Raw genomic sequence first — 17,481 nt, 5'->3', positions numbered from 1 at the left:
AAACACTGATCTAGACTGCACTGTCAGACCTCTGACACTCAGACTTTTCAAAACTCTGATGACTCCATTTGTTTTGAAGACATCACCGGGCATAACATTTCAGTCTGCCGGACGGGGAGGCATGGAACAGAGACTTTTGAAAGTGATAACACAGAGTAGAGACACCCCCGTTCGCTTCCTGACTGGATGTTACCATGTCAACGTGTCCTTCCCTAATTCATCTCGTTCCTACATCACGTGACCCTTCTCCGAGAAGAAAACAAACAACATCTTTATTACCAGTGGTTAATTCATCATGGATATCAAATTACAGATGTTGCTGACCATGTTGTCTACGCTAGCATCTGTTGTGCAGTTAAATTCAGCATTTTATAAAGCTATTACTGGCTACATGTGCAGGAGGCAAGCTATCACTCGAGCGATTTGTGACAATTCCCGTGTCCAGCGGCGATAATTAACACGGAGGATTTTATAGCGTAGATATACAGAGATACATCATATCAAATGGAGGTCCGTGGTCTACTCTAATGAATGTCACACTGGGGGTCCTGGAAATGAAAACGGTTCAGAATCACTAGTACCGGGACACTGTCATTACCTCATTAACATTCCACAGCGTATGGCACGTTAATGACTACTCCAAACGATTCCAGCAACCATCGTTTGCTAGTTAACCGTACCCTGTAAGTATCCATATGACCTAAGTGTACTGTATGTATAGCCATGGAAGATACATCATGGCATACTGTAAGCTCTGCAGGCCAATTAACTGTCAACTTCAAACCATTTCCAATCATTATCATGTAAAATGTGACAAGTGGGCAGAGATTTACTACGCAAATGACAAGCTCAAGTCTAGCAGACACTTTTTTCCATCCATCCCTGAAAGTAACCGGAACGCTCGCCCCAGAACACACTTGTCCCCATTTTTTCACAGACATCTCGCCCCCAGCGCTTCTTGTATTCATTTTACTGACGTTAAGGTTAGGAATAAGGTTGGGTTTAGGCATAGTTTTACTGAGGTTACATTTAGGAATACCTGGTGGTGACCGCTCCATGGTTCTTGTATTCTCCCTGAAGGTCAGTTTTATATGCTAGAGCAGTGGTTCTCAACCCGGGGATCAGTAAATTATTTTGGAGGGTCCCCAGATGATTAACTTAATGTGCAATGTTGTTTTCTCACTCAACAGTAAACAACCAAAGTTTACGTATATATGGGTATCTGCACATTTCTAAAGTGACAATTTAAGGACGCTTTAATACCTCTAAAATGACAAATTAAACATTGGACAAATTGTCAAATATTAGAGGCAGAAATTGTGAAAATAGCCGATCTACATGCTCGCAAAACACAAGGCGTTGTGAACATGCACGTAGATCTGCTATTTTCACAATAGAACCATGTTAAACAAAATGTAATGCCTCAACTCTTATTGCTCATCAGGGTGGGGATCCCCAGTTAAAATATGATTATTTTGCGGGTCGTGAAAACCCCGAAAAGGTTGAGAAGTGAGAACCACTGTGCTGGAGGATCTCACATCTAAAGTTTGGGACGGTACAGTACCTCACACCTACGTTGCACCAACGATCCGGCCATATGGAGACCCCAAACATGCGTACTCAGTTATTTGTTACGTATGTGAAAGTCCTATGACGTCTATGACATCTGACATCATACATACAATCCCTTTTATGCCCATACATGGAGATCCTGTCTGTAGAACCAGCCACACAGATATGGGCTGTTTTGGCCATCTGTCTTGGCCATACAGTAAATGGATTCTGTTAGTGTGCTATGTGGCAGATGTGGCCTCCATATATGGGCATTCCCATATGAAGTCCTGTTAGATATGGGCTTAATATTGATGACATCTGGGATCTCCATATATGGGCCTAGTGTGGTTCCCCTGACATCACAGTGATGTTATCACAGTGATGTCTCGGCCATATATGGATTCTGTTAGTGTGGTTCTTCTAACAGGGCATCATCTGGAATACAATCCCCTTTATACCCATACATGGAGATCCTTAACAGAATCTCGTTTATGCCCATATATGGATATCCCTGCTTTGAGTATCTGACATCACTGTGATATCACCTGTGATGTCACAGTGATGTGTCAGGGGAACCACAGTGTCAGGCGATACCCGTCCACAGACAAGCCGAGACGGTTCTGATAGTAAACTGCGACCTACGGTAAGTAAGGACCGGCCGGCCGGCGGGAAGGCCGCATCGTCAGCAGGCCCTTCCAGGAAAAGCCTGTTTGAATGAGGTCAGAGAGGACTCATGTCTAATTCAAGAGTAGTCGGGAACTAGTCATCTCCATGTATACAACAGGGAAGTCTGCTGTGAGACAGTCAAATAGATTGGTAAGAAAAAGTGAGGACCCACCAGATAAGCCATGATCTAATTTGGACGTCATACTGTGTATCAACATTTAGAAATGTAGGGAATATTTTACACTTGTATTGTACCCTTTTGACTTTTATCAAAATAGATTTTGTCCAAGGTAACAACAATACATAATATGTCACTCTCAGACAACATCCTGTACTTTGAAAAGCAAGTTATTTATTTAACTAACATATCTCTGTGTCATGTCTGTTGCCGTGGTGACAACAATGCTGATGGCTGCATTTCATGTGTCACAGGAACCAGGAAAGCCTCACCACTGAATCATCAGCACCTACTGTACCAGACAAGCTGTCCTTTAAAGCCCTTTAAGGCTGATTTATATTGAATTGTACGATGAAATATAAATCGTATGATGAAATATGTGCATACCCTCTACTGTTTGTTTACTGTTGAGTGAGAAAACAATGTTGCACATTAAGCTAATCATCTGGGGACCCCCCAAAATCATTTGGGGACCTCCCTGGTGGTCCCGACCCACAGGTTGAGAACCACTGCTGTACACTACCGTGTGTGTGTGTGTGTGTGTGTGTGTGTGTGTGTGTGTGTGTGTGTGTGTGTGTGTGTGTGTGTGTGTGTGTGTGTGTGTGCGTGTGCGTGCGTTCATGCGTGCGTGCGTGCGCTCACATGCGTAAATGCATGTGATTGCAAAAGAATGGTTGTGTGTGTGTGTGCGCGCGTGTGTGTGCGCACGCGTGCGTGCGTGCGTGCGCGTGCGTGCGTGCGTGCGTGCGTGCGTGCGTGCGTGCGTGTGTGTGTGTGTGTGTGTGTGTGTGTGTGTCCCACACATTCATGTCTCTGCGTGTCTGCAAAGGAAATGGCTGACAGTGAAAAATGTGACCAATTCTAATTTTAATTGCCAATGGAAGGAGAAAAAACTCAATATTTATGGGCTCTGTCCAGACCAAGAGGGGAGGAGGGTTTGCCATGAAAGCATATTCCTTATCACAATTAAAAAGTGCTTTAACACGACTGCAACCCTTTGAAGTTAGATTAGTGGCGGTAATATTGGAAAGATCAGCATTGCCTTCAAACAATGGGAATTGAATGGGAAAAATGGAATTATTTGACAGTGCCAAAGGTAATGTTTCCCTTTCATTGTCCCCCTCTTCCCTTGAATTCCCTGCACACTGAGCATTTTAAATGAAACATGCTCATGTGTGGAACGCTTTTTTTTTCCTTCTCTCTTTTCTTTTCAACATAAAATTACTTCATGGTACTATATTCTCTGAAAAAAGCAAAATGCTTACAGTCTAACCCTGGGACTTGATTGGAGAGAAAAGAAGAAGAAGAAGAAAAGGAATCCTTAAGTGTACCTGACACACTAAAGTCCTTGGCGTTACTTTAACTATGAGAGTGTAAAAAAAAAAGACCTGTGGGGTTAAATTAAAACTGAGGGTTTCGCTGAGTAGAACTTCCCATGAGCATAAGGTCTGGTACTGTGGTTGTACTTCTGTATGAGACATAATGGTGTAAAGGACAGTAATCACATTGTGAGTTGTGTGAGGCCATAAGTGTCTTGATTGCAAGTCAAACATGCACAAACAAACAAGCGATGGATTTGGGAGCTAGAATTCCCATCATTACAAAAACTGCAGTTTAGCTAGCGTCCTTACATAAGGACACACAACCCCATGGGAAGACACAAAGCTGTAACTGAGAGCTGTGTAATTAGAGAACGAGAGAGAGAGAGAGAGAGAGAAGGGATAGATCCATCAACCCTTTCTACTGTAATAACCTCAGACAGAAATACAGGATAAGAGAAAGGAGAGAGGGAGAGGGAGAGAGAGAGGGAGGGAGGGAGGGAGGGAGGGTGGACAGGGAGGGCAAAACGGCAAGCAGCTGTTGAGGATTTACATGCTGTATATTATTCATGCAATCAGCTGCAGGCGCAGACTCACATGGAGACGGAGGAGGGAGACAGAAGATCGTCGACAGGAAAGGACGAGGGGGAGAGTGAAAAAGATAGGGACAGGTATTACTATAGTGATAAAAACTAAAAGTGTACACTTTTGAGGGATTTGTACTTTACTTGCTTAGTTCTAATTTTCAATACTTTTACTTCTACTCCAATACATCTCGGATCCAAATATTTTACTTTTACTCCACTACATTTTTATCTGAAAACTGGTTACTATGTAGATTTTATACTAAACATATACATTCGCCACTTCAGCCCTATATACTGTATGTTTTGGCTATTTCAAAATAGCCGATCTACAAGCTCACAATGATGTGACGCATTGTGAGCTTGTAGATCGGCTATTTTCAAAAGACTTTTATACATTATACATTTGAAATGACATGTGAAACAGGCCATTCTGCATAATGAGTACTTTGTACTTTCGGATACATTAAGTACATTTTGATACCAATACATTTGTACTTTTACTCAAGTAAACGTTGAATTCTGGACTTTTACTTGTAACAGAGTATTTCTAGTGCAGTGTTGATACTTTTACTAAGTAAAGCAATTGAGTACTTTTTCCACCACTGCATAGTACACCAATATGAGAGAGAGAGAGAGAGAGAGAGAGAGAGAGAGAGAGAGAGAGAGAGAGAGAGAGAGAGAGAGAGAGAGAGAGAGAGAGAGAGAAAAAGAGAGAGAGAGAGAGAGAGAGAGAGAGATATGAGAATGTTATGTTGGCTCAAACTGACCATGCAGTGCTGATCCAGGTCATCTTACTCTTTGGATCTCTGTCTCCCAGACCTCAAGGACACTGAGTGGGTGTGTTTACATGCACAGTGTGTTCTGTGGTCAGGGCTCCAGATTATACAGAACTCTGACTGAACTCATGGCACGGGCCCTTATCGCTGTGCTCTCTTAAGGCCAGTCCATACTCTCTCCCAAACCGAACTTTTCGTCGGAGAGTTCAGCCTTTCCGACGTGTAGCTTTTAGAACTCTAATTCGGGGCAATGGTTTTCAGAAGTTCCGAGTGACGTAAATTTGTAGTTGAACTGGACCTTTCAGACGAAAAGTTCGGAGTATGGACAGTAGGGTGTGTCATGAAATGAAAAATTGAGAAATCAGGGTTTTACCTATGGTTTCAAGTTGTATTATGATATAATGAACCATAATCAAAAGCAAAAAAGTGAGTTTGACTTTATTTACCTACCCCCTTTTTTGATTGAAAAATTGCATTTTTAGGCGTTTTTGGTGGATTTTGACCATTTCCGCCTAAATCAAAATTGTTCTTATTTGTAATTTGTTTGGCAATTTTTATCATCACCATTCAAAACCAAATATTTACAGCACTTGGAAATGGTCCTTTTAAAAATAAAACCTTTATTTACTTTCCAATAAAGCCTTTAATCTTCTGACCTGCAAAGACGACAGCCAACAAGTTGCTACCAGCCATCACAACTGATTGAGAGTACACTCTGTACACTGGACTGGTTTCTCACCTTTCACAACCTGTTATTTGAATTAAATTGAGGCAACTCACATTAGGATGGGTCCCAAGACCAGGCATGAGGCTGGGACTAGTCTTGCTGATGTGTCAGGTCCAGGAGAACCCATGGCACAGACCGAGCTACCTACCCTCCGGGGCGTCCTGAGGCACGGCATCTACCTGCAGGAGAAGAAGCTGTTGGAGGAAGGGGTGGATAGGAGGAACTACAGCATCAAGCAGCTGAGTATGGATGTCATGATGGAGGTGGTGAGCTGCTGGCAGAGGGCCAATGCTCAGTTCAGACCCCCAGTCATATTCAAAGACTGGTCCATAGAACGGTGGCCTGGACTGCTCTGGAGAACTTCGCCTGGAACAGAGGGGGCATGAAGAGAGAGGAGGACAGGAAGAACTTCCTAGACAATCTGGACTCCCTCTTCAACATCGCCTCCTGTAGTCATGAGATCCTCCCCTGCTCAGAGTCAGGGTGTGAGGGATGTCAGGAGGGGGCACACCTGCTGGACTGTAACTGTAGGAGAGAGAAGAGGATTCCGAAGCTGGAGCTGGCTTTCATGATATCCATGAAGACCAGGCGGACTCCTGGCCAGAAGGCTTCAGTCCTGATGGTGGCTAGAGCAGTGTTTGGAATCTTCAGGGTGTTTCTCTTCATCACATTCTCCTCAGCCATGGTCTCAGCTGTAGCTTCAGTGTTCTGTTCCTGCAGCAAGAGCTCTGCCTCAACACCCCTCCTGTCATCTAACTCCTTCTGGTGTTCCTTTTCCTTCTCTGCAGTAGCCTTCTTTATCTTGTCAGCCTTTTCTTTCCGTTCATTTTGCCTCTTAGTCTCCTTTATATCAGGTCCCACCATCATCATGGAAGCCTTCTGGCCAGGAGGCCACCTGGTCTTCATGGACATCATGAAAGCCAGCTCCAGCTTCGGAATCCTCTTCTCTCTCCTACAGTTACAGTCCAGCAGGTGTGCCCCCTCCTGACATCCCTCACACCCTAGCCTCGGAAACCCAGACTTCTTTAGGCGATCGGAAGAAAAAGAAGCATGGGCGATCGCGTTATGATCACTGTTGTAGGAAGTGTAGAATTTCCCTAACCAATCAGAGTGCAGAGAGTGTCGCACCAAATGTGTTGACGTCATGACGCACCAGCGTTCTCTGCGCTGAGCAGAGGAGCAGAGGGGGGTGGGGGGAGGAGAACACATGCTATTGGCTGGAGACTTGCGGAGAGACTCACCGCGCCCGCCCATCTGCCTACACTAAACTGTCCGCGTTAGGTTAGAATGCTCACACCCTGACTCTGAGCAGGGGAGGATCTCATGACTACAGGAGGCGATGTTGAAGAGGGAGTCCAGATTGTCTAGGAAGTTCTTCCTGTCCTCCTCTCTCTTCATGCCCCCTCTGTTCCAGGCGAAGTTCTCCAGAGCAGTCCAGGCCACCGTTCTATGGACCTGTCTTTGAATATGACTGGGGGTCTGAACTGAGCATTGGCCCTCTGCCAGCAGCTCACCACCTCCATCATGACATCCATACTCAGCTGCTTGATGCTGTAGTTCCTCCTATCCACCCCTTCCTCCAACAGCTTCTTCTCCTGCAGGTAGATGCCGTGCCTCAGGGCGCCCCGGAGGGTAGGTAGCTCGGTCTGTGCCATGGGTTCTCCTGGACCTGACACATCAGCAAGACTAGTCCCAGCCTCATGCCTGGTCTTGGGACCCATCCTAATGTGAGTTGCCTCAATTTAATTCAAATAACAGGTTGTGAAAGGTGAGAAACCAGTCCAGTGTACAGAGTGTACTCTCAATCAGTTGTGATGGCTGGTAGCAACTTGTTGGCTGTCGTCTTTGCAGGTCAGAAGATTAAAGGCTTTATTGGAAAGTAAATAAAGGTTTTATTTTTAAAAGGACCATTTCCAAGTGCTGTAAATATTTGGTTTTGAATGGTGATGATAAAAATTGCCAAAAAAATTACAAATAAGAACAATTTTGATTTAGGCGGAAATGGTCAAAATCCACCAAAAACGCCTAAAAATGCAATTTTTCAATCAAAAAAGGGGGTAGGTAAATAAAGTCAAACTCACTTTTTTGCTTTTGATTATGGTTCATTATATCATAATACAACTTGAAACCATAGGTAAAACCCTGATTTCTCAATTTTTCATTTCATGACACACCCTAATGGTGTCTCTGTTTCATGCATAGATTTAGTTCAAGGTTTATTAAGTGTCCCTGCTCTTGGGTTAACGCCCAGAAAAAACAGCAGATGTACAAGCTCACAGCGTGCCGTGAGCTTGTATATTATGGCAAAGGGTTTTGGTGGAAGGAAATGAAAATCACACCTGCTATGTATGAGTTAATTTCATCAAGCGTCCCGCTAGCCAATCATAGCACGTCCTGCGAAGCTTGGCCAATGGAACCCTGGGCATACAACAAACTTTGAGCCGTTTGTGCCAAGATGTAGGCCATAACTAGGCCAGACATTTTTTAACACGTTTTCCCCCCCAGATTGTGACCGGACAAAGCTAGATGTTGGAGCTTAGCTCCTGTTCGAGAAGCACCGCTCAAAAATAAATGGACCTGGAAGACTTGAAGCACCTCATACGAACACACTATTTATTTCTTGACAGAAGCCTGAATGTATATTTTTAATATGTTTTGACGGTAGATAGAAGAGTTTAATACATACAGTGAATATTGTAGGCTATGATGGAACCTGTGTGCTCTCTCAGAGTTACTGTGTTACTGTGTAGAACTGAGCCTCAGGGCTTGTTCTTCTGCATTACTGATACTATCACACATCATCAGTATCAGTGGAGAGTGAGAATAGAATAGAATGGAATCTGGCTCTTAAGCTACCTAGTATGTCATGAACAAGTAACATGCCGCAAGGGCGAGAAGCGACCGCCAGGTCGCGCAGAAATTTCCCCCAACACACACTCACACAGACAATGTTCGGTTAAACAGCTGTTCTGTCTGTGAAAGCCACAGCCAATCAGCGACGTGGCACAGAGCCATGTGAGTGAGTGAGCCAATCAGCAACGTGGTACAGACCCATGTGAGTGAGTGTTACACCAAATGTGTTACTTTTTGTGACCTGCCTTCATGGATGGAATGGGAGGGAGGAACTGAAGTCGGTAACGAAATGTTGTGTGTTAGCGGGACGCACTCACTCGAGGACATGAGCATGACTCAGTCACGGACATGAGCTGGAAGTTTTCATATTAACTCATTCTGTGCCTATCCCGAACATGTTCGGGATATGTTCAATCCAAAACAATTTTTTTTTTATTAATTGACTTACCCTGAGCTGCTTGTAGAGTCGTGGGTGGTCCTGGCTCGTCCTACGCTAGCCAGCTAGCCATTTTACATGGTCCGACGATATATTCCATTAAAAATGGTTTAAAATACATTTTTGAGACCCCCAATGTTCACCGAATGTTCAGCGCCGCTTCCGGAACGTAGTCCAGTGTGCCTATCCCGAACATGTTCGGGATTTTTAATGAAATTAATAAAATGATCCGAGGCCTTCTGAAGCCTGAGCCTAAATTTAAAATCCAGTGGTCCAAATCCTGGGGAAGCCATGCCGGCCGTGAGCCGCGAACGTAGCCGCGAATCGCCGCCGAATCCAATGAAAAACCACATCTTTGGAGGCCCATATCTCTGGATTGTGTTTTTAGGGATGTGGCGCGAGGTTTATTTACGGCGAAATCACCGAAAAATGATCTTTAAAATGACAAAATGGGAATAGCTATTCTGTTAGCATTATCATCCGGGACCTTTCCATGACGTGCACGAACGTGAGCATGCGCGTCACTGCAACGTGAGTCCCCGGATGCTAATGCGCTCGCCTATGGGAGAAAGCCTGGCATTCTTTGCCGCCATCTAGGGGCTGGCACTGGTAGGGTTAACTGTGACACAGTTTGTCATGAATCATGTTGCTCCCCTGTCATTCCTGACTCCCCTACACCACTGGTTGCCAAACTTCTTAGCTCAAGACCCACTCACACACTCACAACCCGTCGCTTCATGATGTAGATCGTCTATTTTCACTACTCCTTAAACATTTCTTTCCTAATTTATGGAATTTCTTAGATTTTTATTTTATTTAATCATTAAATCACTGAAAAGAATCTTTTTCGTTTTTTTAACTTTTTTTAAACTTTTTTAACTTTAACTTTTTTTTAATTTTTATTTTTTTTTAATGGTTTGAAATACCGTAATAATACTTAAAAACAAAATCTGGAAACCAAAAATAAAGCGACCCATCCCATAAAAATGTGTCTGCGACTCACAAATGGGTCCCGACCCACTGTTTGGGAACCAGTGCCCTACACTGTATAACGTACATTACAGCAGCGATGTCATACAACAGTAATGAAACCTCACTGCACTCATTGCTCCCTCTCTCTCTCTCTGCGTGTTCTGGCCTACAGTTTTAACACCCGGGAACTTTTTTGAGTAGATGCTGATCCACAAATTCCCATGGGTTTGGTGGAGTGGACCGCTGCCAGTGGAAATTACAAACAAACACTGGAACTGCTGTGTCTTATGAGAGCACAAACAACCTCAAAGCCCTCGTTCCCTCACATCACATCTGTGTGTGCGCCTGACTGAACCAGAGTGAGTGCATTTGTGTGCCTGCCTGTATGCGCTCGCATTATGTGCATGCAACGTGTGCACATTAGTGGTGTGTGTGTGTGTGTGTGTGTGTGTGTGTGTGTGTGTGTGTGTGTGTGCGTGTGCGTGATCTTCAAGACCTAGAAGGCGTTTCAAAGACATCATACAGCGGCGGATTTATGGAAGCCTTCACAGCAACACTGGCGATAAAACAAAGATCTTCCTGTCAAAAGTTCACATAAGGAACAGGGGACAAAGAAAGACATGGGGAGAAAAAGGTAAAAGAAAGTAATGAGAAAAACAGAGAATACAAGTTTAACATGGGGGGAGAGAGAGAGACAGAGACAGAGACAGAGAGATATCATGCAAGGTTAAAGGCAAAAGGGGGACAATTGAGAGCCTCACCAAAAGAAACTCTTATTTGCCCTCTGCTGTCCTCTGCTCTCCTCCTCTCCCTCCGCCCCTTGCTTTTAGTGGGCTAGCCTACACCACATTATTGGTCCCTGGGCTTTTTATAATGGCTGGGTGTGTTCAGATCCCGTGCTATAGTCAACGCCAGTTAAAGCCCATTCCTAATTAGTGGTGTAAACCAGAATGCCAGTAAGGAAAAGGGAACAAGCAGATCAGCCAAGGGACAATTAAACACCACCAATGAAAAAATAAATAAAAATAAAAATATTTGAAAAATATTTTCAAACAATATTTCACAGCTCGGGGGTTGTACATGTCCCTCAGCACGCTGACACTTTTAACACATGTTGTGGATTTATGTCCAGCCAGTGAGCTGTGCTACGTGTCACAATGTCTACCTCCTTAGCTGTAACTTGTTTATTGCCTAATGCAGTAGAAAAACACAACAGGCTCCTATGCCTTCAAATACTTTCACACGTTGGAAAGAAAAACAAAACGCAGTCACATCAGCCAAGGGATACTGTAATTAAACACCCAAGCACAAACGATCTCTCAGATTTAAAGATTACGATGGCATCTTTTCTTGGTTCATATATATTCACGATGCTGCAGGTTCACCTGTGGCTTGTGCATGCATTGCCATCTGCCCTTCTAAAACTCATCGATCAATGTGTTCTCATGTCTATGCGTCATATTCTGCCAAATATCACAGGGGGTGGCCTTGTCTGTTTGGAGCTAGTCCAACATTTCAAACACGCTGCACAAAATCGTGACTTGCTTTCATCCGCCGTCCGCCTGTATGTTCTCACATCAGTCCAACCTGTCACACAGAATGTATTATCTGTAATTTCAGCATAGCCGATTCCCACATGCAACATCATTGTGCATCACAGTAAAAATGAGTAGTTGACATGTCTGGGGGGATAAAAACAGGTGTGTGTGGCGGTCTCAGCTTTTGTCAAATGTAGGAAGGGGGGAAACCACACTATAAAATGTAAAATTTCAGTCACACAGTTTGCCCTATTTGAATCATACTGCATAATATGGAGAAAATGACGGCAAACTGGATATGACAACAAATGACAGCAACATATGTAATACTGTTGGCCAGTGAGAAGGTTAAGACACTTACTTAAGGTCACATCTGTAGTACTGAAGCTGAGAGAGGGAGGACTCACTTGAAAGTTATTAAAAACTACAGTATACTGTGAAGGTACTGTACAGTACCTGTCAGTGTGGCATACAAGTGTCTTGATAAGCTATTAGACACCAGCATAGAAGCACTGCCTACTAAAGGTCATTTATGTTCTTGCCGACAGCGACCTACGTATGAATCACAACACTGTGAGCAGTGATTTGAGGCCATGGAGTTTGGAATGCAGAGATTCCATACAGCTACCGTATATAGAACGTGTGGGAGCTATGTTTTCATCGTGTGAAAGCCTTGTGCTGTAACTCCAATTAAGGGTTTTCATGTGACAGCAGACACCGTCTATTAAAGAGTCATTTGAGGGTGTGTCACATTGAATAAATGGTTTCAAAAACATGTTGATATATTGCAGACTAATAGCAGAGTTGAGCATTCCCTGAAATGCGATGTATGTATTTAATGCAACATTTTAGGCGCCAGAGGACTGATATTACAATATTGTTAAAACTGTGGTTATAAGAAGAAATATGAATAACGTCAAGACATGTAGCATGTAGTAGCATGTAAACATGTAGTGTAGTATATCATCTTGTGGTGCTCCATATTGGGGAGATGTGACAATACTTCTAGAGCTCTAATAGTAGAGCCCTATATCCCCAGATATCCAGTCTGGGCTTGTGTGTTGTGGTGTTCAAGCATGTTTTATACCCCGGGTATAAACTGGACTAGCTCAGAATATACCCCGTTGTATAAAATAGGGAAGCCCACTTTAACCCCGGGTATACAGTAGTTCGGCCTGGGTTATATTTTGGGCTGTCACACCAGCCCCAATCCGACAAGGTTCTGCAATTCATTAGCCTGAGGCCAGACACCATTTTTTTTTTCACCAGATCTTTTTTAATCCAATTGCAGGCAAACAATATGGAGTATCAAAACCTTGTTTGATGGTGACTGTCACGTGACTCAGAATTTGGTGAAAAATATCATGTTTCTGCAGTCTGCTCACAATAAACTGTGACATTGCAGCATTTGTGGCACCACTTATGGTTGTCAGTGAAATCACTTTTGGCTATTTGTTATTTAGAGGCCCTTCAATCTGTCTGTCCATCACTATAGTCCCCCCAATTTTATTTTATTTTATAACAGTTTTGGGCTTTATTGATAGGACAGATGACTGACAGGAAATGGGGAGAGAGATGGGAAGTGACACGCAGCAAAGGTCATCGGGAATGGGACTCAAACCCGCGACACGCTGTCAGGCATCAGAGCCTATGTGTATGCACCTGGACTGCCTGGCCGGCGGTCATCACATGTTATAATAGTTTGTTGGGTGTAAGGAGCAGCACAGCCTCTAGCGGGGCTTTTAGACTCTAAGGCTGCATTTCTGAGGTACATTTTATGATATCGATATGAAAAAGTACAAGAAAATGGCCCATCTACATTGCAACAGAGAGCTCAGCTGATTTGATGGGCCTAGAGACTCTTCCATAGCCATGTTTTCTTTTTTAACCATGGCAAGGAGGAGGCTGTTATTGTTGGCTAATATACGGTCGATAATACAGTCAGTGGTGTAAAGTAATTAAGTACATTTACTCAAGTACTGTACTTAAAGGTGTATTCAGTGATAATGAAAGTGTCCGGGGGTCATCTTGTTCCTTACCTGCCTTACAGCATGGAAATGTTTAGTTTTTTATAGATTTTTTTACACCATTATAATGTTCTCGTTTTGATCATTAGACCAATCTCTGAATATCGCTAGGCCTACGTCTCCAGCTTCAGGATATGTATGATACTGATTTACTACGAGACTGTGGCATTTCATGAGTTCAGTAGTTTACAGTCTAGGCATTTAGCAGACGTTCTTAATTTAGAGTGACTGTGGTTCTCAAAACCTCTATTTTGACCATCATAACTAAACATCATAACATAACTATGGCCATACTCTACCCTGATTGGTCGAGGACTGGCTGGCCACCTCTGAAAACCGAATCTAGCTATGCTCGTAACACGGGCCATGGTGGAAGTCCTTATGTGGTCAGCACACATTCTAGTGAGGAGAATTAATGGAAAATGTGCCAATTATATTTTTATTTGAATGAAATACAATCACTGAATATACCTTTAAGTACAATTTCTAGGTATTTTGGAAGTACCAATTTTCAGTAGCCTACTTCTACTCCACTACATCCCAGAGGCAAATATTGTACTTTAACTCCACAACAATTATTTAAAGATAACCACTTCATGCTCTAGGCCTATATACATTTCAGCCAATTGAAAATAGCCAATCTACAAGCTCACAATGCTTCGTGATGTGACGTGTTGTGAGCTTGTAGATCTGCTATTTTCAAAATAAAAACTTGTGAAATGGGACATTCTACTACATCATGAGTATAGGTACTTTCTAAATGTGGTCCAATTTGATGCCAACACCTTTGTACCTTCACTCAAGTCAATTTTGAGTTCCAGACTTTTACTTGTAACAAAGTACTTCTACATTGCAGTATTGATACTTTTATTTGTGAGTACTTGTTCCACCACTGAATACAGTAAAGAGTTCCCTTCTCATTTATCAGGTACCTTCACTCTCTCTGCCTCCATCTGTTGTGGGGAAATCACCCGCTTGCTGATCAGCATTTTCTAAGTCATAATTGGTTAACTGATAAAAAGCTGTTAATGTCATATGACCTTATCTGAAAAAGCAGCAGAGTGCAGCACTTTTAAAGAGCAGACACATTCTGAGTGCCTTTGCGGTTGGATGCCGTAGGGTTCTAGTAAAGAAAGGACGTTGCAGTTGAAAGAAAAATGTTACATGTGTTACATTTGTTATTTCTCACTGTCTCTGTAGTCCAGTGGTGGAAAAGGTACTAAATTGTTTTACTTGAGTGAAAGTATCAATACTGCAATGTAGAAGTACTCTGTTACAAGTAAAAAGTCCAGAATTCAACATTTAGGGTGCACACACACCAAAATACCAATGAGAGTTTGCATGTGTGAAAGAGTTTATCCTCTGGCGAACATATTTTGGTGTGTGTGCACCCATATTGAGTAAAAGTGTGAAAGTGTCAAAATGTACATAAAGTACCAAAAGTTAGAAAATAGCCGATCTATTATAAGCTCACAACGTGTCACATCGCAACGCATTGTGAGCTTGTAGATCGGATATTTTCAAACAGCCTAGGTATAAAATAGGGCTAAATTGGTTATTTTTATAATATTATAATGTAATATCTGCAAAATAACTAGTAACTAAAGTTTTTAAATAATTGTAGTGGAGTAAAAGTGCAATTGTTGGATTTGAGTAGTAGTGGAGTAGAAGTAAAAGTATAGAAAATTGGAAATACTAATTACAAAAACTTGAAAATGTTACTTATAAGCACAGTACTTAAGTAAATGTACTTAGTTACTTCACACCACTGCTTATTTCTCACTCTGTAGTCTGTACACATGAATCCCAAAGAATCCTAAAAGGCCTAAGCCAAAGCTAGAGTTTCTGTCCTCCACCAATGTGTCCATCTTTCTGTCATTCTCTTGGCATCCCTTCTGCCCTCTATCTGTTTCTTCACCACATGAATCATGGCGTCCCTATTCTGGCCCATTTCATAATAGGCAACGATTTGAAGAACAATAGTGAGAATTCATGGATCTACAAGCTCACATTGCTTAACATTGCGCCACGCTGTGAGCTAGTACAGTGGTTCCCAAACTTTTTAGCCAGTGACCCAAAAGAGAGACTAGACATTTGCCCGGGACCCAAACTAGTGAAAACGGCAGATCTACAAGCTCACCCGTTGTGAGCTTATAGATCGGCTATTTTCAATACTTCTTAAGCATTTGTTTTCTAATTTATGGGATTTCTTTGCTTTTTCTTTGATTTCTTCATGAAATTACAGAAAAAGCTTTGAATTTTGTTTTTAATAATGAAAAAAAAAAGGCTTTTTTGGAAATGTTTATTGAAGATGTTTGAAATAATAATGATTACCAAAAAGAAATTAAGGGACCCATAAGAATGTTTGGGAAACAGTGAGCTAGTAGATCTGATTTTTGGTCCAGACCCCTGGGGCACCCCGGTCAACTAGAAGTAGGCTTTTAAGTGGTTAAACATGACAGTGTTTTTTCAAAGCATGTCATTTTTCTCAGGGTAACCTGAGAGTTAAAAAGCGCTGAGTCGCAGCGCGGCTGTGATGTAAATGCTTTGGTATGCACCTCCATGACAACCAGTCATCCCCAGCGAGGGGAGGTGGTCCACAGTTGATTGACACCCTGTAAGCCAGGAGGCTACTTAGGGCTATTTGTACGGAATGTGTGCTGAAAGGAGAAGGGGGACAGACAGATAGGGATGCATGGATCACAGGACGATGTGGAGAATGTAGGGAGAGAAGGAGAGAAGAAAGACAAATGTCAAAAAAGAGACAGTCACAGACACACTGAAAAAGAAGCACACAGGTTGACAGCCTGCCAATAGTGAGACAGTGTGAATGTGACTGACTGACAGTTGCCACTGAGCAATTACAGAGGAATTAATTGGCCAGTTTCCACTACATTGGTCTATAGTTTGAGCCTGGTTTACTGGTTCTCCCGGTAAACCAGTTAAATGTTAGCTAATTGTCGTAATTGTTGCAGGGACGATGATTCTCCAGTGGAATTCCAAAGCGCAGTCCTCATTCTCTCTGTGGATTAGCAAGTAACTGAATGGGAAATGAAGAAATGTGACATTTTAACTTTGAGAGGGTTGGAGGCAGACTCAGGAGGATGGGAGGAGGAAGGGGGGGTGGGAGGGACAGAGAGAAAGAAAGAGACATTGTATGGATGTGAATGTGCGGGCATGTGTACTGTATGTGTGTGTGTGTGTATGTGCATGCCATGTACATTTTAACAGCATGAGGTTGAGGTCATGGAAACTAACCATGTGTGTGTTCTGGCCAAAGCATGCCTTCACTATAACTGGAATGCCTCTCTCTCACACACACACACACACACGCACACGCACACGCACACGCACACACACACACACACACACACACACACACACACACACACACACACTAGGTCAGGCATGAAATTGGAGCAGTGCTTTATGTGACCTTGTCGGACTAGTTGTACAAGGCAGTTAAAGACTTCATGGATTCCCAAATTATCAACTGAGGGTGTTATTACATGCTTACTCATATAGCCACACAGATTATTACGGATGTATTTATTTATCTTGAAATTCCAAATACCTTACTTAAATGCAGTGGTGGGAAAAGTACTCGTTATGTGGAATGTCCTGTTTCAACGCATTGTGAGCTTGTAGATCGGCTATTTTCAAATGGCCGAAATGTATATGGGATTGTAGTGGTAAATGTATGTACTAATAATCAACATGTGTAAAGTAATAGCAACTAAAGTTTTCAAATAAATGTAGTGGAGTAAAAGTACATTGTTTGGTTAAGTCAGTACTTTAGTAAATGTACTAAATGTACTTACTTTACTTTAAGCCACTACTTAAATGTT

Source organism: Nannobrachium achirus (assembly GCF_963921795.1).
Source record: "Nannobrachium achirus genome assembly, chromosome: 2".
NCBI lineage: Eukaryota > Metazoa > Chordata > Actinopteri > Myctophiformes > Myctophidae > Nannobrachium > Nannobrachium achirus.
Note: the sequence above shows the minus strand (reverse complement) of the source record.